The 23,723-nt window shown below is 44.7% G+C and overlaps 1 protein-coding gene across 2 annotated transcripts in view; it reads right to left on the reverse strand.

Annotated features, from left to right (window-relative positions):
* Positions 1-19,996, reverse strand: part of LOC138453110 (brain and acute leukemia cytoplasmic protein-like) — a 490,913-nt gene extending 470,917 nt beyond the window's left edge. Inside the window, exon 1 of one of the 2 annotated variants that reach the window (XM_069605640.1) lies at positions 19,659-19,996. The gene's annotated coding sequence lies outside the window, so the exon portion shown is untranslated. The remainder of the gene's footprint in view (positions 1-19,658) is intronic. The other variant, XM_069605639.1, reaches the window with a different exon arrangement.
* Positions 19,997-23,723: the final 3,727 nt, after the last annotated feature.

The raw sequence follows: 23,723 nt of genomic DNA on the forward strand, positions 1-23,723 counted from the left end.
CTACCTGGAAGGGACCTTTTGAAATTGTATACAAGATCTCACCAGTCGCCTACAAGATCTGCATCCCCAAAGGCGGTTTGCCAGAAGGGGAAGATAAGTGGGTCCATATTAATCAGCTGAAGTGTTGCCATCCTAGACACACTCTGCAGCAACTGGAGGAGTCTTCTGGAACCCCAGGGGGGGCTGCTTCAGATACATAAAACATCAACCCTAAAATATTCCCTATATACTCTATAAAATACAATAATGCAAATGTCTCCTGATTTATCAAATGTATATGTCCGCCCCACTACATTAATAGTGGTGGGGAAATGTCTACAAACATGTTTTTGTTTTGTCATCCTAGGAGAGAAAGAGAGAGAGATAAACCATGGAGACTGACCAAGGAGGATGACGCGGGGACCAGGTGCAAAGATCCGAGGGGCCCGGGCTATCGCTCAATACTCCCATCAGGACTGGCGAGGAGAACCGATCGATCCGCCCCTGATGGAGGAAAAGATGACAAATTTTGCCATTGGTGGAATCCGGAGAGATGAGGCTGACATCCCAGTGTTGCGAATTTCCATTGATGGAAGTTCAACGGCCATCGCAAGAGGGGGGCTTGTGGGATGTACCAACCCACTCATCCAAGCCCTGCAACATCACGGTGCATTGCTGGCAGCAGAAACATCATAATGGCCACTAGAAAGCATGCTGCTCGCTAGAAATCACCAGAAATTGCGCAGTGAAAATCTGAAAAATAGGCCATCATCTACTTTCACCTATGTAAGTGGTAACACATGAGACCACTGCCAAAAACCACCATTGGGCCACCCACAAAGTAGCCTGAAACCACTTGGAAATAGCAATGCTGATTGAAAAAGAAACACAGAGCTGTTTGAAAATCCAATTTCTTGATTGTCAAGAATTGCTAAAATCATGGCTCACAAATCAAATAAAAGATCCAACCTCTTTGTTGGGTGTTCCACATTACTCTACTGCAAGAATCCACATCAATACAATGTCAGCAAGAATCATATGTTCTCAGAGCAAAATCCCCTTTTAAAGATACTGATTGAAAGACAGCTGTCAAAAATGGGTGCAGTACCGTTACTCACCTCTACCAAGAAGCTGGTGTTTTAAAACCATTTGTGTAAACTTATACATTGAACCCCAAACCATGCTAAAGAAGAGAATTCCATCAAAATGCCATATAGAGTGCCACACATTGATTTAATGTGGAAAAAGACTGGATTTAAAGATATGTTGCTTATTTTAAATGTATAAATGTATTTTTTTACAAGGAACTATGTTGCAATTGACCAGAAGGTAATCTGATTTAGTTAAAACTTTCAAGAGGCTGTCTTTCCCTTAGAACCCTTCATACCTTTGGCCTTCCCACCAAAAGGGAGTATGTCGCATGGATATGTTAACATGGATATGTCATGTGACCCCTGGGGGAAGGTGACGGGTCACGCAACGCACAGGCACCCCAAAAACAAAAGTACACGTGCACGCAACCCCTGGTAGAGCACGTGCGTGGAAAAATGAACCCGCATTACGCTGTGGCTTACAAGAATAAGCGTACGCGTGTTAAACGCAGCCTACAATGACCTCTGAAGGGGTACGCGACACTTGGGGGCATCCACAGTTGGAAAATACGTGCGCGACTCACCGTCTGCCTTGAAAAAAGAACGTGAAAAAGACACACATGTGCGCGTTGGCAACACCCCGGCCAAAAGAAAACCAGAACACAGTCTGAGGAAACAGGGAGTACGAACTGGAAACGTTGTGAAGTAATTGCGTGTGAACCGACAAGAAGTACAAGAATCACCCATTCGCTCCCCACAAAAAGCACGTACAAGAAAATAGCGCGATACTCGTATCTTCTAAGCCAGCCCACACGTGCAACGTCACTTACGCACTTACGTGCTAAGGCGCCGCTCCTGCCCAAAAGGCAATTTTCCTGCCCCTAGGAGCCCGGAGCACGCTCCCACCAGCCATCTGCTGCTGCCTGCCTGCTGACCATGTGCCCTGCTATTTGGTGCCTGCATGTCAGCCATCTGCAGGGGTTCCAGTTGCTGTGTCCACCCCTGCTGGAACAGAAGACTCCCGACTGGGATACCATCGCTCCACAGCCCAGCCCCAGGACCCAGTTGCCCACCCACGCCTGCCTCGGGGGTCGCCATGTCGGGGCAAACCCCATCTGACACCACTGGCGACCCCCAGCCAGAGAGGCAGAGGGCCACCAGCTTCAGTGAGAAGGAAGTTGGTGTCCTGCGGAGCATGTCCTGGAGTGTATATGGAGCAGATGAGCGTATATAGAGCTGATGAGTGTATGTGATACAGATGGATGTGTGAAGCAGATGAGTGTATGGAGCGGATGAGCGTATGGAGCAGATAAGCATGTGGAGCGGACCTCCGCATGGATGAACGAGTGTTTCGAACAGATGGGTATGTAGAGCGGATGAGTACATTGAACGGATGAGTATGTTGAACGGATGAACAACACATAGAGCGGACGAGTATGTTGGGCGGATGAGTGTGTAGACCGGATGAAGGTACAGAGCGGATGAGCGTACAGAACTGAGGAGTATACAGATCGGACGAGTATACAGTGCGGAGTATGTTGGGCGGATGAGTGTGTAGACCGGATGAAGGTACAGAGCGGAGGAGCGTACAGAACTGAGGAGTATACAGATAGGACGAGTATACAGTGTGGATGAGTGCGTAGGCAGACGGGAGTACATGCGCGTGGTAGACTGGAGTGCACGCACGGGGAGGACAAGAATGCATAGCGCACACATGTGGAATCCATGAGAGCACGCGCAGCGGCACACTGGAGAATGAGAGATAGACCAGTTCACGGAAGGCGCACTTGAGAGTAAGTATGTCAATGCATGGAACATTTGAACGAGCATATATCATACCACACCCCACGCTTACTCTCTTCTTTACACCACCACTCAAATAGAACACAGGGATACTATGACACCATTCGGTATAACTGTTCTCATACCAACATCTCCCGCTCTCCCCCCATCACTCTAAGTAAACACTGCTGGCTCCACACCCCCAGATAGGCGTTTCTCCTCAGGCCTAACGCAACCACTCTCGGTCGGGATAAATCCCGTCAGAGCGAACACATACTCCTGATCTCTCCACCACCACACCTACCGCTAAGAAGCAGCTACCACACGAACTCCGCACCAGCTGCACACATACCTGGTGCGCACACGCTCCATTGGACTCTCTCTGCTCTCTCTCTACTGACTCGAACTTTGGTTCCCAAGGGCGTTCAACCTACCAGCGCCTTCAGACCATACCAATGGTATATAAGGCGCTATAAAAATGCAAAATAACAATAACAATAACAATAACAATCAGATGGGGAGGGGATTCCTCTGCTGGCAATAGACAATAGAGTCTTACAACTGAATAGGAATGATAATTTGGGTGTGACTGGTCAACATCTGTTCCGGCAGGAAGGCAGACCATGTGACTATCTGACTCAGCCCAGCTCTAGGTACGGACCAGACTCAGATGTGAATTGAATTGAAAGCAAATGTATGTTTTATAAAAATGCTTATAACAAATTGTACCAAGCTGACAGAAATGGGAAACCTTGAGGTTCTTGAAATGAAAAATTTGCTCACAATTTGAGACTAAGCTGAAATCTGTGTGATGTTCTAAGAGTAAAGCCGGAATGTATTCATCTTGTAGCTGCTATGTTTATGCTAGGGACAATAAAAATTACAGAGATGTGTTCAGATGGGGTGTGTATACCTGTGTAAAATGTGGTGCAGAACCAATATTGGTAAACACACCAAAAGTGTGCATAAGTGGTCATTTCTGAACCTAAGCTCATAGGAACATGGGACTTGAACAGAGACATGCCTTAATTAAGCTATGATGTCTATATGTATTATGAACAACTTGTGTATCTGGGAAATATGTTTTTGGGAAAATGGATTTTCTATGTAAAAGCAAAGGGGAGGGATTTCAGTGAAGCCATAAAACACAGCATCACTCTGACACATATGACACACTGCTCCTGTCTCAAATCAGGGAACAGGAAATTCTCTGACCTATCAGGATCCTTAGAGGGTTGGGCATTGAGAGTCAGCCTCCCCACCCACTTTGGAAACACATAAATAGGGACTGCTGAGACCCAGAGAAATACTTTTTTCCACTCATCATCTGATTTCTTGGCAAAGCACCCTGCAGGACTCCAGACTCCAGAACTTAGACTCCAGACTCCAGATAGATCCAGACTTCAGAACCAAACTCTAGAACCCAAACTCTAGAACCTTGAAGCAGAGAGGCCTAACCCACAAGCTGAACCCTTTTCAGCAGGCTTCAGAATCTTTTGCAAACCTTATTCTAACCCCCAAACTTCCACAGGCCTAACCAAACCATTCAACAGCCAGGTTGAGTTAGGTTGCTTCTAGCTAGGAACCCTGTGCTAAAACCAAGATCCAGACCCAGAGAGAGCAGTGCTGTATCCAGAACCCGTCAGATCCAGTCCAAGAGGCCACCCAGACCACTGTGCAGTGCTGAGAGCAGAACACAGAGTGCCTGAGGCCTGTCCGGTGGCGAGAGAACCCAGCCAAACCCTTGACCAGATCTTTGACGAGGCCCATTCCATTCCATCCCAAAGCCTAGGAGTGAGTATTTAGTCTAGAACTGAACCTAGTCATCTCTTAGTATTAAGTAAACCAATTCAGTCCATTTCAACCTGTCCAGAACTGCATTATAGAATCTCTTGTGTCAATCCTAAATTCTTCTCTCCTCCACATAAGTCTGTGATAATTGTAGCAATAATCATCTCTGCGCTGATATTTTCTGAAGAGCGACAGGTGTTTTGACGGACAGAGATCAGAGCGGTGGCGCCGCGGCTCTGGTGGCTGCCCGTTGAGTGTCTTGCTTCTTCATAGCACCTTAGCATAAGTCCATATTGATTCCTACTCTTTAAAGCGTGATCTGTCATTTTTGAAATCTTGACTTTATTTCTGAAAAATCTACCTTCACAAAAACCTCCGTAACTTTTGAACCACATGTCCTAGATATGAAATTTAACTGTCATTTTGAAGCTTATAGTTTTTCCGTAATCGGAATTCACGCATGCAGAAAAGTTGCCGCAAATTGCCATTTAGCTCCATTTCAACACATGCCAAAATAGCTGTTTCTTGTTTGCAACTGCTGAGATTCGTTTTCCATCTGATAATCATTCATGAATCATTGCTATTGTTGACCTGAACCAATCCAAAGTAACTATCACTTATCCCGAATCTCCTTTAGTGAATTAAAATCATTTTAGGATATTTTTCCTTTCATGACTATCACATTCAAAAGTATTTTTGCCTGTGTTTAAAATCATTGAACTGCATTGTTGATTAATGTTCCTGAAACCTGTGTGCCCTCATTTCCATCTCTTCATATTGCATAGAGAGGGGGGGGGGGTCAGTAGTCACAGGGGAAAAATTGATCATATTATCTTTTAAGTGAAATCATATCAAGATATTTCTGTGTTGCATTCTTTCCTATCTTGCATTTCCTTGAACCATAAAAGTATTCTCTGCTACCTTATCCTTTCTGTTCCTACTCCTAAGTGATTAAAGAGTTGTTGATATTGTAATATTACCCGGTACTGATCACTGTTCATATTCATAAGTGTGCTATTTAGATATTGTTTCTATTCATAAAAGTGTGATATATATATATTGTTCAATTCTTCAAATAAACCTTTTAATTTGCAAAACAAACCTACTTCTTGGCTCAGTGAGGTCAGGGGGATTCAAAGAGAGGGGCGTTATATAAGGGTTCATCATCCAGATTTAAAGAACTTTCACATAAAAATATATAAATAAGGGCTTCCATTGGGCATCCCAGACTAGGCATTGACTTAGTTGGAGTGCTGGATTGAAGTCACTTACAATATATATATATTTACATTACAGTCCCTCCCCTTATTTTTGCCACCTTCGATGTTCTACTTACATCCGTTTCTCAGCTCGAGTCCCTCAGCATTGATTCTCCCTCAATCGACCAGTTTGCCTTCCATCCACGGGGCACCACAAGCGGGGACCCGACAGACATTTCGTCAAAAGGGGACCTGTCAACCATATCTTCCTTCACGTGATTTTGTGTGCCAATAACCACAGACAACTCTGCAATCTTCTGGCTAATGGCAAGAGCACCCAAGCGTCCGGGGTCCTGGGTCTGGGCGTATGTCAGTTAGACCTTGAGTCATCTGCACTGCTACCAAATTGTGCTCTAGCACCTTGAAGCATCTCTTGTGCTAGATGGAATTACCAATAAAATATCTCAGACCAAAATACCAGACAGAATCAAACAATATGACAAAGTACTATTTTATTCTCAATTTAATAAATTAGGGTATAATGACAAAATCAGAATGACGTTTGCACACACCAACAAACATGATTACACAGAGTTTGTATACCACAATATGCATCATCTATGACATCATCCTATGTGGCAAACAATAAAACCTACTGGCGGGAGGGATTGGTGAAGGGAACATGTCTACTTATAGAAAGTATACAGGTTAGTACTTCATTGGTGGTCTCTTATCTGTATGACACACCTCAAACTATCTCTAAATGCGTATAATACTGATTATAGTGGACAAAATGGCAGTATATTAGTCTATGCAACATTGTATAACAGGTTGCCCCATAGACCCACTGATTGGTTGACATCCCACCCAACCTTGGACTGTCGGCTAGCTAGCAGCATGTAAGAAAATCGAAAAACCAGGTGCTTGAGTCACGTCAGATTACTCCCCACTTTTCCAATTAGGCCATCATCTTTCATCAGTTTGACCATAGGCCAAAGTTTCCTGTCTGTAGATGAACTTGCCATTGCTCTCTGTTCTAGGACATTCGAGGGAGTTATCTTCAACTGCAGCCTAATTAATAGCCCTTGTTTTCGTCTTCTGCATCACATGTGAGGAGACCGTAAATGTGTCCATTTCGACCTCCTATTTACTGCTATTTGATTCAATCCAGCTGGGTGTTATTGCTCCTTTGGCGTTTAAAGATTTGCTCACTCCATCTTGTATGAGCCTTATTCACTGTTTATTGTCCAATACTTGTCTCTCGCTTATGTTTTCATCTTCGTTAATCTAAGAGAAATATGTCTCAGGTCCATGATGTTATCCGTTGGCCTCCCTTTGTACTCTGCAGTTATTTCTTGAAAAAGAATCCTTGATCCTGGGCCAACGTAGGCTCCTCTTCATTTGCACACAATGCCGTTTTCCAGCATCTCATGACTCTTCAGCTGTAATCTGTTTCCGAGGTAGTTTGAATGGATCTCCACATGGGCCAGCATCCATTTTCCAATCGGTTTATAGTCTTTTCAACAAAAACAATCCAACCAATAAAGACATCTATCGAAGGAAAAGCACCGAAAATAAATGCATCGTAATGCTATCTTTTATATTTAAAAGTACATATCCATCGAAACTTGTCCATCGAAAATAGGAATGGACAAGTTTCGAAGGATATGTAATTTTAAATGTAAAAGATAGCATTTCGATGCATTTATTTTTCAGGTTAAAACGGTACCTGGAGTTGTCCGGTGCTGAAATCTTCAAAGTATTTTGGCACTGGCCAGCTTCATGTAACGTTTCAGTGTTTATTATTTATTGGGGGGTCCCCCCAACCTCTCCAACCCCCAAGGGCACCTCTCTAACCGTAACCTTAACCATAACCCAACCCTAACCCTAACCCAAACCGTAACCCTAACCCAAACCCTAACCCTAACCCAAATACAAACCCTAAACCTAACCCTACCCAAACCCTAACCCAACCCTATCCCTAACCCTAATCAAAATCCATCAAAATGTGTTCAATGAAAGTGCATTTCGATGGAAAAGGCTTTCAATGAATATATTTCGTTGGATTTCAATTTGATGAATCTAATTTCGATGGATAGTCTAGATACCTTTCCAATTTTGGCTGTCCTTGCCACTTTTTATATTCCTTTATAGCAAGTTTTTATGTATATTTTCTACCTTGCATTACTTCATATGTACACGTGTTGCTGCACAAGTTACTTCATCTTCTCTTTGCATTCATGATTACTTTATCATTTTTTACACATTTCTCTTGTTGCTTCAGTTACATCGTCATTCTTAAATATTTACATATTGTTTCAGCATATTCTCATATATCTTCTTTGTGACATAACTCTGACCCTGTCAGATGTCACTTAGTGCTCCATGATGTCTAATGGTGCGTGCAGACATCCATCCACTCTCTTGATGTGAGGGTCCATTTGAGACTGTTGTCTGAGTGCCTAGAGCCTCTCACACTCGATGTGGTAATGGTGCCTGCAGACATCCATCCACTCTCTCAATGTGAGGGTACATTCGGGACGGTTGACTGAGTGCATACCCTCGATGCAGTATAGGAACAACACAGGGGGTCCCACATGCAGCTCTTCACCTGCTGTTCCAGTATGTTGGCGGTAAGGGGGTGAGAGTTAGGGTATATGCGTCTACCTGCTCCTCTACTGTGGCATCATTAAAAAACAGCAGTGGGAATTCTGTAATATGTTGTGGAGGCCAGCATCTTGAAAGTGTTTTACTCTGGTAGTCTGACATATATCCTGGGCCCCTTTGTCATGAAGGAGTTTTACAAGGGTAACAATGACATATGTTATGGGTGCTGTATCATTTTAGTTGATGACAGTGGCAATGCATGCATATATATTGTTGGTACAGAAGCATGAAGATGATTTACAATGGTAATGCCAGCATATATTATGGGTGACGCATCAAGCACATAATTTACAGTTGCAATGCTTGAATATTTTGTGTGTGCAACATCATGAAAGTGATCTACATTGCCAATGCCAGAATATGATGTGGATACAGGCATCATGGAAATGCTATAGAATATTCCTGTTGACTGGTGGCCTGGCGTATATTGATATTGTTATTGCACAGAACGATTGTAATTTGTTTACCCGTTTACTCCATTTTTTTCTTCAAAGACTGTGCTGTAAAATGCACAACTTCACCAATTATTTTAAATACATTCTAAAGGGGAGAATCCCCCTTACAGCTATACTGATGGCTCTAAAGCTGCAGTTGGTCTCGTGTGCCCATTCAGGGGAATACTCATTAACCATCACTGACGCTGAGTCGTTAGAGTGCTGGTGCTACCAGTGGAGTCACACAATCCTCTCCACAGCACCACAATCTGGCTCCCTCACTGACTTGTGTGACTGGGGTCACAAGAAGAAAGGACACTGCTTCGTTTTTGTTTGCACAGTCATTACATTGGGCGATAATAAAAGCTATTATTCCAATGCTTGCAAGTGGGATAATCAAACATGCAACGCTATGTAAAGACATGATATTATCATGATGACGACTGCATATCTGTCTTGCACTATCAGGTGCTCTTGGTTCGGCGGTGCAAGCAAGAGCATCAGAGACCTGTGCAATGTTGACCATTTTAAAAGTGATACTAGGCTAGAATCTTAAATAGGATCCTCTTCCAGTACAGCGATGAGAAAAGGTCAGTTCGCTCCTGCGTATTATCATGCAGCCGCTTTTTCGTATAGATGCAATGGCTGTTAAGTTTACACTTTTGTAGAATGTTTACATTCTGAGTAGTTTTCCATCATTATAATCCCCCCTCTCTTGGTGGACAATGAAGACTTAATGAGGTGACGCTGCCATGCGCCGTTCCTCACTGGTGTAACAGTCCAGGCCTCAGAGGGCTGAGAAACAGGAGGGCTCTGCCTGCCAAGTTCATTTTTCTGCACCAATGCAATTCCAGGAGAATCCGAGCCATTTGCATCGTATTGCTTCTTTGCTCTTCCTCCTGACTTCTGAGTTCGGTCCCTGGTTTCCCTAGCTCTTGCTGTGTACCTACGGGTATGACTGTTTGTTTGTTTTCTGTTGCTTGCGTGCCCTGAAGCCTGCGGCTTGTGGCGCGATGGACCAAAAATTTGAAATAGTAAAGACATCTATGGAGCCATTGGCCTTCTTGATTGATCGATCGACCCCTTGCCGCAGGAGGATCCAGCGCTTTAGTAAAGACCCATATGGGACCATCAGACTAATCAATGGAGGTGTCTCTGCTCTAGACCTCTAGAATGGACACTTGGCCAATGAGAACCATGCCCTCAGACCCAGTGGGGATAAGGACAGCCCTACAACCATGTTGGTTCCCAGCGGTCGTCTCGCAGCTCTGTCACGTGGTAACAGAGTGAGAAAACCCTAGAAGGCAACCAAGAAGTGCCTGCAGTCTGAACACTACTTCCCCCTCATTGCAGTGACAGGGCGTTCACGACACCGCCCTGTGTGCCCCCCTCTGTGGTTCATGATTAGAACTAGTTCAAAGTTCTGATTGGTAACTAGGACACATTACTAACCCTCCTTCACTTGCACTGGGGCCAAGCATTTCCAATGGCAATGCTGCAGAAACGCATTGCATTATGCGGGTGCTCAGATTCCTGCTGATGGAATGACAGATGCTATTGCCTTTTTTTTTTCTTTTTTTTATTTATTTATATGGTTAATAAAATCAACCTTTCAAATATCAAAAGATAACACAATATCAAAGCAATACAATTCATAAAGGCAAATTTACAGTTTGTTCATTCACCACAATTAAAATTTTAAATTAGTTTGACTCAATTACGCTAATTATGAGAATGCACTAAATATTTCATCCAAAAAGCGTACAATTGCTATTTTGGTCCTTAAGGCAGTTGATGAAAAAATCCAATGCCACAAGTTCTTTTGAATATGTGCATTTTGGTCTTCAAAGAAATTTCCGAAGCATTTTTTCCGGATAATGGCTAGATTTGTACAATACACTAAACAATGTTCCAGCGTTTCTTTTTTGCCCACATTCTTACAAAATCGACATACATTTTCTGATTGCATAATTTGATTTCTGCGAGCCTGAACATCTAAAGTCGGCCACAGGTTCAACCGAAAGCGGAGAAACTTCTGGCGAGTCTTTGAACAAGGAAATTTGGCCAAATAATCAGACATTGTTCTACATTGCTTGTGCCCAAAAAGCGCTCGATGCTATTGCCTTTGACCTCGATCAATGCTGGTCTTCTGGCTGTTTGGATCGCTTTTACAAGCAGCACGTGGCTGGTTTTAAAATCGAATGCTGCTTTAAATTGCAACACCAGCGGCGCCTATTCAACAAAGGGCCTGGGGCAGCGGAAGTGTCATCACATGACCTTTTGACCACGAGCAGGTCATAGGAAATGATTTCTCTTCACCTTTGACCGCAATGACATCGCAGGATGTCGCGTTATATTGGGGGAAACTATGGTAAATACAAGGTTCCTAAAATAAAAATGTTACCAACATTACTCACCAGATACTGATTTAGATGATGACTTGATATGCCAGGATTACATCCATGTTATACCAGGGCATGCCTAGCGGAGCAGTTATTGGCAAGGGGCACTACCTTCATATGACAATACAGGGCCCGATGCGGTTCAAAGAAACCTTGCACTGCTGAAAAGTGACTTTGCACTGCCGACACAAACCCTGATTCATGGAACTGTGCAAAGTGTATTTTTGCAGTGCAAAGTCTGTGCAAAGTAATTTTGTACTGCAAAAATGACTATGCACTGACTTTGCAATGCAAACTCTCTTTGAACCGTGCACGAAATTCCATGAATCGGGCCGACAGTGTCCTGCGGCCAGAAAAGTCCATTTTATGCCAGCTAGCGCCTGTCAGGTATAATAATTGTAGGCTATATACAGTCTCTCATGCTCAAGGATACTACACAATGCCGCGTGCAGCCACATATACTCACATACTGATGTCTTTTGCCAGCACAGCTTCATGTGTCAGGCACAACCATATAGTCATCATATGCCAGGTACAGCCTGAAATGCCCAAATACTGGCCTCTAACGCTGAGCATAGTCGCTTTTGCCAGGTAATGCAACCTCACCTGCCCAGGTATTGCCATCACATAAATGCCCATTTACTTACTGGAACGTAATGCCAGATAACGCGTCACCCTCCCTGATTCCACCCATGGGTTTTCTCAGCATTCAATCTATCAAGTCTATACCCTCCCACTAAGTTACATTTAGACAGGATTGATGAATTAGACTTGGCAAGTCTAACCAGGGGCAGCTCGTCCAGAATGGGCGGGTGGGCGGCAACCTGCTATCCATCCTCCCATTATGTACAATTAAAGCAGTGCAGAAGAGTGCTCGCTCTCTTCCGCGACTAATCCCGACAAATAAACGCATGCCCAATAGGCCGTGCCTGCCTGGGTCCGTGCGTATCTCTCTCCCAGCAGGCAGCTATAGCCCATGTGGAATACTGGCTGGGACATTGCCGGCAGAGGGGGCTCGACTGCACTGCCGCCTCACATTGCAGAGTCCCTGGCACGCGCAAACTGTACGCCTCAAGTTTCCTGGTTTGTTTATTTATTTACTTTGGCATTTGTAAGGCACACCTAACCCTAAGGCATCTGGGCGCTGAAATTATTGGGAGGTACATACATGTTATTAAGGTATCCAGTCATTGCATCGACAACCAAAGCATTGAAAGCCAAACCATCTTTAAAAAAGCATCTAATGCATTTTTTTTAGATGTTAAAGGGTTTACTTTAATAAAAATGGGGGTTTAAGGTTAAAAAAATAGGGGTTGGAGGGGGACCCCCCCATTAAAAAAAATATTTTAAAAAATATGCATTCAATACTTTTTTCTAATGCTTTTTTATATGGCATGTCATTATATGCTTTGACTGTCGATGGAATGACTATAAACCGTTATTAATGGTCGTTGCATTAGCATAGGTGATATGCATAGACAAACATAGATAGGCACAGAATGAGTATATGCCTAGGTAGCAAGCATTAGCATAGGTGATATACATAGACATACATAGATAGGCACAGAATGAGTATATGCGGAGGTGGCAAGTATTAGCATAGGTGATATACATAGACAAACATAGATAGGCACAGAATGAGTATATGCCTAGGTAGCAAGCATTAGCATAGGTGATATGCATAGACAAACATAGATAGGCACAGAATGAGTATATGTGGAGGTAGCAAGCATTAGCATAGGTGATATGCATAGACATACATAGATAGGCACAGAATGAGTATATGCTGAGGTGACAAGCATTAGCATAGGTGATATACATAGACATACATAGATAGGCGCAGAAATAGTATATGCGGAGGTGGCAAGCATTAGCATAGGTGATATACATAGACATACATAGATAGGCACAGAATGAGTATATGCTGAGGTAGCAAGCAATTTATACATTTGCAAACATTGGGTTATAATAGAGAGGCGCACTATTCCTAGACGGTTTGTGTGGGTAGAAAGCATTGCATTGTATAGCACGGCCGGTGAGAGAGAGTGCAGGTAAGGGTGACCGAGGGTATGGCAGGTGGGTTGTGTCATGTCTGAAGGATTGCTTAGATAAGTTGCTCTAGAGTGAACAGGCTGGTTTTCAGATTTTTACAGAATGTCCAGAATGATGATTCAGATCTTAGTGATCTGTTTCTCGCTGGCATGGATCCTGGAGGAAGAGCAGGAGAGGGACCGGGGCTTAACTTCAAGTCATGTAACACAATGTTGTGTGTATTTGAGAGTAGGCTGTGTGAGAGCTGAGAAGGGGCCGGTGTCTGTCTGTGAGCATGTTTGTGCTATGTGTGTGTGCAGGTGTTTCTGTGGGCCTGATTTAGACTGTCAGCAAGAGACATGGCACGGAAGCGAGCAAATCGTTCCTGCCTTATGTATTGGATACTATAATCTCTGCTGCCGGCCTTCTGCCAGCCAGTGCTTTTTCGGGACATTTTTCAATTGTTTAATATTTATTTAAGGTAACTTGCCTATTTATACGCAGGCCAGTCTTCCCTAGTGTCTTTCTCATATTTGCAGAAGAAAGCACATTCAATTCTATTATATTCTATTGAATTTTTATGAAGTGCCAACTCGCCGGCGGGCCTCAGAGCGCTGACGGAACAAACAAACATAAAAAGGCGGAGTAAGAAGCGCTGAGACCATGTCAACATGAGAAGCAAGTAGGGATGGAGTTAGGTACCTCTGCCATCAAATAGATGAGTTATGAGGGCTTTTTTAAACTGTGCCAACGAAGGCAGTTGTCTGATTGATAGCGGTCGATTATTCCAGGCTCCTGAACCCCAGGCACTGAAACTCAGATATCCAAAATCTTTGTCTGGTGCGAGGTTGCAAGAGTAAGTCCCTATTATTAGACCGCAGCGCCCGTCTGCGTGGCAGTGTGCTAATACGGGATATGAAATAACCAGGAGCATTCCCGGCAAAACATTTGTAGACTATGCAGGATGTTTTAAAGTCCATTACCTGGCACGACGAGTATTAAACATTTCACATAAATGTACATACCTCAACGATGTACCGGGGCAGCATATGCTGGAGCCTGTGAAGCGGGGTCAGCCCGGTTCTTGTAAGACAGTGGAGCTCAGAAAGCCTACAAAACCTTCCAGATTCATTGAGACACGCGCATACATTTTCCGAGGAATGCCATTAATGATCAAAGTGCATTGAGGGCATGTATTTATGTGGAAGTTGTTTGTCTCCTTTTTTTAAATTCTAAATGAATAGTGCATTTTCTTGAAATTCAAAGGCACACAGCTGTAGCACTCTCAAGTTTCCCGTAGCCAAGCGTGAGAAGGCCTGCCAATCCAACGTTTTACCTTTTATCTACATTCTCACACTTGTAGTTTTTGTTTCATTCCTATTTGAAATTTTGCAGAACTACAAGTTCCAGAATTCCAAGCAAAAACAATACTTGATGGTCTTCTCAATCTTGGCCATTGGAAACCTGAGAGCTCCGACAACTGTTTAAAGTTATGGGCTTATATTTAATACATAGATGCATTCTGCATGTAGGAACCTGGTACGATTTGTAAAAGAAAAACCACGCCATGAGGCCCACCTACATCCCGCCATGGTTTTGAAACAAATATCACTTTGCACAATGGGACTTGTTGAACACACACAACATGGCGACTGTGAATCTATAAGTCCAAGCAGGCAGACTACGGCTGGCTAAAAAGAATGACCTACAGAGAAGTGCTTGAAAAGTCAGGGACCAATTTGGCAACAAAGTGATGTTCTTGTGATTGCAATGTGTGTACAGTGCTGATTAGCTTTAAACCAATCACCTCACACACACTATCCAATTAGTACCTTCACTGAAATTCGGTAATGCCTCCCACTGGACTCCCACTTGTCACTCAGTACCACAATACATTAATTTACCTCTCCTTCACAGCATACCTGGGAATAAACTGTGTGCACCTTATATTCTAACCGACTTTCACCTCTCCCTGTTTCTACGAGTTAAAGGGACACTCAGTAGGCATGACAGAGTAGAGCTTAAAATCCTGCACAAGAGCCCTTTATTGGGGTACTTCACTCAGAAGCAGGAAACCCCCAGAATCTGGAAGAAGGAACAATTTTCACAGAATAATGCAAACAGTGTGTCCGTGAATCACACTCTCTCTCATCACCCACCTCCATCTGAGCTACTCGCAGCTCACTCATTCCTAGCCTCACTCCAGGAAAACAGAGGGGCGCGGTCTCTGCCTTGGCGCTAAATGTTCTTCCGCAAGTGTCCACTTGCACTTGTGTGTGTGACATCGAAGCAGAAGAGCGCGCCTTTACCAGGAGCCATGGTGCCTCCTATGGCTCTTTTGGGCTGAAATCAGCCGCCAAACACTCTCTGCCTTTAAACTCTCTGAATCATGTCAGGATCTCCGGAGTGGCAGGTAACCGTCATGTACCGCGGGGCGCCATCATGCCTGCATACCTTTTCTGGGTGCTCACCCTTCACCCCCTACCTTCCCACCATCCCTGAACATGCATTGAGGTACCCCAATGCAGGAACCGTGTGCTTCAGAGATGTATTTTCCTGTTCATTTCACTCTGCCAGCCAGCATTCTTGCCAGCCTTCCACTTATTGTGACATGTCTTCAATCAAGGGAAATGTATGTGTACAATCAGCATACAAATGTTTTTATACTGGCATATAGTGTGGGAAAAGTCATCATGAAAATGGGTTGGGAAATACTGTGCACTTGCTGGTAACTTGCAGCTGTTGCATTCTGTATGAGGCTACAAAACCGATTGCAAACTGTGTGGTTGTTACCCAATTTTTTACAGAATGTGTGCTGTACAATTCCGCATTTTAACTGAAATTTCTCGGAGTGATCCCCCCAAACCCTCCTTGGTTGGTTCGGGCTCCTTCGCTATGCATGGTCACGTTCCTGTATATTTGTGAGAAACATTCACGCCCCTCCCATTATAAATGTCACCAGACGCCACTGAGTATAACATATGTATATATGAATGTGGCCTTGTGGTTCTTGTACACCATAAACCAGCCCAGATCAGACATGACAAGTGTTGTGCAGGCGCGACTAGACCCACAGCAATAGATAAACTGAGCGCCCGTTTCTGATATCTGTGTGTAGCCTGCTGATGCAGGTTCGAATCCCGGCAGGGCCAACTCAACATTTCATCCGTCCGGGGTCGATAAATTGAGTACCACGCAATACCACGCTGTGGGATAATAATATCAACTGTTATCTCAGTGCTCAGATGCCTGCAGGCTTGTAGCGCTATATAAAACTAGACATTATTATATTATATAAATGCAGGTACAGAGCCGCAACTCAAAAGAGAGGCAAAATGAGGGACGGTCGGTTGTCCATCAAAATGGGGCTTCCACAGCTCTCGAGAGAGCCTCATTTGAAGAGTCCGACCATCCTTTTCCACTAGCTTTTAATTTACTAAAAATAAGCCATGTCCATGCTTTCACTGAGTGTTCCCCATACAAAACCTAACCCGAGGGGGGAGGGGTGGTTGCAAGAGCAGATCCAGGCGTAGGGCATTACATTAAAGGAATACCAGCTGCTACGCCTGGCAACCTCCAAATGACGTCCATGGACAAACCCCCTTAAGGAAGTTACGTTATGCCCCCCGCGCATTCTTATGTGTCATTGCAGCTATGATGTAATTCATGGTGTGGGGTTGAGGTAGAGATGAGGGAACCTGTTTGAATTGACACCTAGCTAAATAATGGGGGGGGGGGTATTTTGTAGCTGAAACTAAAAATATGATTGAAAACTCCAGTGTCACAAATAGATCAACACATACACTAATCAAAACATTTGATAATAGCAGCACCTGTTATCACAGCGCATGGAAGCAGGATAAAGATGGGATAAAGTGCTACATAGGTATGTACCTGATTAGAATCTCTTGGCTGTATCAGACTTCCACGCAAATCACTTATTTTTGTATTTTTGTATTTTTATTATGACTAGATTTGACCAAATTCTAGAACTGTGATTTTAGGCTTCCTCCAGGTCACATCAATGTGTATATGAATGGGTTAGTAATAGTTTTAGGTTTTATCCCTTCAAACAAAAACAAACTCATTATTTTAAATAATGTAATTAATGTACACGGTCTTAAAGAGCACCTTTCTGCCGCTTTTGGTGGCTTTGCTGTGCTTGGCTCGGTAAGGAAAAAAGAGGGTCTCCTCCTCAATATCTAATCCGTCATGTTGCCCGCGCGCCACACACCATCTGCCCCTTTCCGGCACGCTGTAAAGCTGTACCCCTCCTCTGTGCCCCTCTGTATCCTACCCCGCTGTATAATTTTTCTCTTGTTGCCTCTACAAAGCGCTCTATTGCTTCTCGAAGCTAGGTCTACGCTCAATAGATAACATAATGATAACAGAGGGTCATAATTGAGACAGTGGGAGTGTCAGATACAACACCTGTGGTGTTGATGTGTGCAGGTCAGAGGAACCCGGTCCCTGTGTGCCAGTCTCCTTTCTATGCCGTTGGTGGATAGATTCGGGAGTACTAGAGGAGAGCAGAAAATCTGATATACTACAGCGCTTTAATTGTTGGTTCGAATGCCCCCCGCCCCCAAAGGCAGGATTCCAGGGCCGATTTGAACTGACACATATATCATTTACGCTGTAAACAGGATCCGACCCGAGCCCATTAAGGCTCACCCACCTATTGCCAGTGGAGTAACTTTGCTGAAAATGTTGGGTGGGCTGGGGATGCATGGCATCTAAACGAAAGGGACCCGTGCCAAATGAGGGGGACAAAATGGTGTGCCACCGATCTGGCTGTGGACAAACATCTCTGCCTCCTCACCTGGCTTCAGAGTTTATAGAGTTTCTTACAAGGACAGAGACCCGAGTAGTGAAAACATCATCATTTAAAGGAGCCCTTCACAGATAAGTTTCTGATTGGTTCTCCCGCCACTCAGTTTCCTTCACAGATAAGTTTCTGATTGGTTCTCCCACCACTCAGTTTCCTTCACAGATACGTTTCTGATTGGTTCTCCCGCCACTCAGTTTCCTTCACAGATACGTTTCTGATTGGTTCTCCCGCCAATCAGTTTCTGCTAGCATAGGAAGTGACAATAGGCCACTGGCCACGCGTCTCTGTCACTTGTCAAACACCCCCGGCGATGAATAGACATGTAAACAGCCCTTCAAGTGCCGATGTATGGCAAGAGAGCGGCAGGCATGAATATGTAGGAGCCGGAGACATGTGATGGCTCAGGGGCCCGTCTTGGATTCAGCACTAATATGCAGGCGATCAAAGTGTTTCTCTCTTCTGCCGGGCGTGTGCGCTGCGTTGGTTTTCTGCGTGCTGCTATGGTAATGTGATGCCTATTCCCAGGCTTCCCTATCTGCTAGGAGAGACACGCAGCGAACGGTGCAGATTCCGGTTCTGATTGTATGTATGCCGGTTGGATAGCTCAGCAGGTTGATCAGTGGCTGTTGAGGTCTGTGTGCGATCTGCAGGTCGCATTCTCTGCAAGACAGATCTTTCCTAACTCGAGTACCAATTTAAGTGGATAATACAAATTGTACATACATATATTTTATGTAAAGCACTTCAGATAAATGATCTATATAATAAAATAACTGATTATATCCCATGGCACGTTTCCCCTTCCCCCTCCCCTGCACTTGCGCGATCTCAATGTCACTTGGCCTAGTAGGATCGTTGTCTTGGACTCCCTTTGTTCCACTCCCTTGCCCTCGCTGCGTTTTGAAACACTTGTGTATAGGCGCGCATTAAATGCCATATCTTATCATATTATAGTTTGCATTAAAGAAAGCAACTTTTTACGGTGTCGAGCAGCATTCGAATATCTCTTTAAGAAAAAAACGGAAATGGACAATCTAATAATAGTTACAGGAGAAAAACAAAAAGCAAGTACTCCTCCCCGGTGCTGGTCGCCTCTGCAGTGAGCTAAAGGAATGCCCTGCAGTGACCAGGTAACAGTGAACTGTGTGGCAGGCTGTGGCATCCCGCGAGCTGGCGAAGCAAGCCTGTGTAATTGCCACCTGTTCACCACACACGCTGCGCTGGGCAGAGAGAGAACCTTTCAGGCGTAGTAAAGCGCGCCAGCTCACTGCTTCAATACACGCTCATTTCAGCACAACCCAGCACAGAGTATCCAACGACTGCATTCCACGTTCCCCCTATTCCCGAGGGCGAGACTCAAACAAGGCAACTGCCGGGGGAAAGTGCGCTGCTTTTACGTGCAGCATTCGCGAGACCCGCGCATCTTTCTGCGCTGCGCTGTCGTGCTTTACCTTCCCGGCTGCAGGCGCGCGCCGGCTTCACTTTTGAGCAGGAAGGCAGCTGTGTGCTCCTCTGTTGCCGCACCTGCTCCTCCTCGCCAGGTCGGCTGCTGCTGGCCTGCGCGTGATCCCCTTGGCTTGAAATAACGACCCCATCCAGGGTCCTCCTCGGACTGCAGCCTGCGCTGCCGATGCTGCTCGCTCTATCAGGGGGGAGGGGCTACAGGAGGATCCTCCAGTGTCGTCATCGCCCAGTATCTAGTGGGGAAGATGCTGAAAGGGGCATTTCACCTTGGACTCCCGTGCTGTGTTCGGATAGGGGCCCTGGAGTTCACACCAATCAGCTAATGTCGAGGGCCGAGCGTGTGCATTTAACCCCTTTTCGGTGCACTGCCAATGCGCTGTACTCACAGACACAGCCCTGTGTGACTGTTCCGGGACATGTAGCACCCACAAAGCCGGCAGCACTTTAGTTTTATTTATTTATTTATTTGCATTTTTTAAAGCGCGCACACAACCCGTGGGCATTGACACGCTGTTACAGGGTATGTCTCTTTGTTGCATATTTATAACGCGCTTAATAGTCGGAGGTTTTAAACCGCAGACCCGGGAGCGAACCCTTGTTGCTTCGTGTGGTCTTGTTTCCAAGGCCAGCCCTTTGCTGCTGAACTATCCTGCCAGGACGCTTTGAGCTACACCCCAAATGAGAGAACCCCGTGCTGCGTGCTCTGATAAATTACTACGTTTGGCCCTGGTTTCTTAAATGCAGTCTAGATTACACAGTGTAATCCCACAATGCCACCTCCCTTATCACCTTACTAATATTGTGTGGTGTGTTTACCGCGCAGCAGGAAGTTCTCTTTAATACCCCTACCCGGCCCTACTATGACGCATCCCTGGGCACTTGTCCCCTCCTCCCCTGGGAGGCAAAAGGACTCAAAACTCCTCACCCACTTCCTGCTACGTAAACTCTGATCTGCACATCACTTCAGCGGAGGAGCGGGGGCCGAGTACGGGCGTTGGGTGGGAGGTGAGTAAGGTGAAGAGGGAGGGAAGCTGCTGGTATGCGGAGTACCCTATGCAATAAAGGCTTTACCTAGCAGCACACCTCCCTGTCACCTTACTGACATCGCGGAGACATAGGAAAGATACGGGTGGGACAGGTACAGGTCTGGAAATAAACATAAGTCACGTCTGTACAGTGTTGGAAATGGAAATACATTACTGGGGGAACGCTCTCCTCCTTGTGGGGGGGCTGGGGCGGGCTGAGGACATGGCCCTAGGCACGGTCACGCAGCACAATGATCCTTATTACAGGTCGGCGGTAACTGTGCAGGTAAAACTGGCAGGTAGCCGCCAGACCTATAATGATTTACCGGCGCCTGACTTGCCGGAAACACTGAGGCATTACAACCCCATCGGTCCAGTAAGTCAGGTGCTAATAATCGTGCCAGTGCTTCCTTGAAAGTCTGCGGCTGTGTACCGTTCCGCCCAGAAAGTCAGACCTAACGACCAGGAGGGCACCCGACCCACAGACTTGAACTTTGCCGGTCCGGAAACAACGATACCGGTAAGCCTACCAGCACCATTATTTCCGGACCGGCAACTTCAGAATGAGCCCCAGTATCCCTTCACAAAACCCAAACCTGCTCGTTTTCATAAAAGCAAAGGGCATTATGGGAGCATACAAATTCCCACATCTTATAGTGATTCAGAAAAACCCTTTTGAACTAGTGGTGGAAGTTAGGCTCTGCTTTTTTCATTAGTCACAGAACTCACTCTAACAAACAAAATCTGCAAATTGCAAGGCATATATAATCATTTGCACAGCTGCTTAACAGTATGTGGCTGTTTCTGCATTTTGTCTCCCACGCCAAGTCTTCTGAAGCGTGGGTTGCAAGAGCTTGGCTTGAGGACATATCTGGGATTTCCCTGGACCGGGGGACCCAGCTCTGGCAAGAGCAGCTCTTTCTTGTTCTGGGCAATTTCCTATCCTGCCTGCTTATGTATTATAATACAATCCTGTTCATTGGCGAAAAAAACAACCCAATTCAATTTGCTGTCACAGTTTATTATACGGTCATACGCAAGTCAGAGATCTCCTTCCGCTACAATAAATGTGGCGCACAAAAAAACGTTTTGATTTATCATTGAGGTCTTTTTGATGAGGCCTCCAACCCATCTCGCACACACCCTCCACAAATACCCAGTGTCGCAATGGACTAGGAACCAGACCGGTGTGTATTAAGAAGATATTTATTAATATATGTGTTAAAGTCAATTTAGAACAAACAGGATACATCAGCCACCGATAGTGTGGAAACACCAAGACAAAATATGCTTTTTTAGAAAAGTCCCAACACAGAGATGACACCAGACTATGCAATTACAATAGCTACCTTTTACCTCACCCCTCAATACAAGCAAATAACAGATCAAAGCACACAATGAAAATGACTGCAAACAGAAATATACTTTGGTCCCAACAACCCTCAACCCCGCAAACATCCACTAAACTTGTCTCTTTTTGAATGGAAGGCACTGCAGGGAGTGGGAACACAAGGGAAAAATCGTTTTTTGGGTGGCGCTCACAGAAACAATATGGGAGATAGAAAGGTAATTATTATTACATCTAGAGTGCAATTCGTTAATTAAAACCTTATACACTTCATTAAAAACTTTAAACAAATACAATTACAAATCTAACAAACTTATACACAATATTTCATTTCATACTAAACTTCAATAAAACCATCATATCCATATCATAATTAATCTCAATCAACGCTCTTAATCTACAATTATTAAAATCGAAAAAATCCATAGAAAGCCTTAGTTAACATCCTGCTATGTCTACCTCTCTATTTTTTTGTATTCATTTCCAATATAATACCAGAAATACATGTCTCTTCCACCTCACCAACCAGGTTTACTTACAGCTCTCTTCCATATACAACATGCTGCCCCGATGTACACCAGGCTTTCCGCCATGTAGATAGTCGACCAGAACTGACCAGTTGTAATCATTCTTAGAGTGCTTACTATCTCTTTAGACCCCTTATAATACCATTCCTGCAATTTACATCAAGCAGTTATTAAGCGTCTAACGGTCTCAACCTCTCTCCAACAATACCTACAGAATCTTTCATCTCTCGGTACACCAGTCCAGGCAACCACATATTCATTGCATGGCAAGATGTTAAATCGCAAATGAGTGATGAAGCTAACAAATTCCTTATTCACAATCTGCCACAGGTAACTACGAGGGTGAGCCGGTTTAATCCCGTGTAAGCAATACATGGCATATTGATAATGATATTTTATTCATATTGTGCTCGTACACAAGTGTTTCAGAGTGCGACAAGGCAAGGGAGGGGAACAGGGGAGAACAAAAACCACAATCTTACTAGGCCCAGTGACATTGAGAACGCGCAAGTGCATGGGAAAGGGAAAAGGAGGAAAGTGCTTGGAAGGGGGGAGAAGTGCGGAACAGAGGAGAAACAGATAAATAATAATACATAAATAAATAAATAAATAAATAAATAAATAAATAAATAAATAAATAAGGAGTGGTAGTGCAGCCAGCAAGTGGCAAGTACTGGGTTTAGCAGACAGGGAATGTCACATAAGTTCAGAAGAAAAAAGCGGGTAGGGGACTGTAAGGGTACAGGTACAGACCCCAGTGCAAGGGGTGACCCGGAGGCAGTGCAGGAGGGTGGCAGGGTGAACAGGTACCTGGGCCCAGGGACAGAGGGGGGCCAGGTGCACAGTGCCGAAAGAGAAGCAGATCAGCAGTGGACAAGGAGGGCAAAGGCAGAAGCAAAGAGGAAGGTCTTGAGCTGCTTCCAGAACCGGAGATAGTTCTCCTCAAGTTTCAGAGAGGCTGTTCCAAAGGGAGGGAACAGCCAAAGACAGAGATCTACCCCCAGCTCGTTTCTTTGAAAAACGACTGACCCTGATGGAGTTAGAGGTAGAGGAGTGATTCTTTCATGACAATTTGGTCAGATTTTCACTGAGATCCCATTCGATTGCTTTTATTTTCAAGCGCTTGCACATGCTTTTGATTTCTCCCACTTC

The sequence above is a fragment of the Ambystoma mexicanum genome, chromosome 4p (assembly GCF_040938575.1).
Source record: "Ambystoma mexicanum isolate Mex_15411 chromosome 4p, UKY_AmexF1_1, whole genome shotgun sequence".
Lineage (NCBI taxonomy): Eukaryota > Metazoa > Chordata > Amphibia > Caudata > Ambystomatidae > Ambystoma > Ambystoma mexicanum.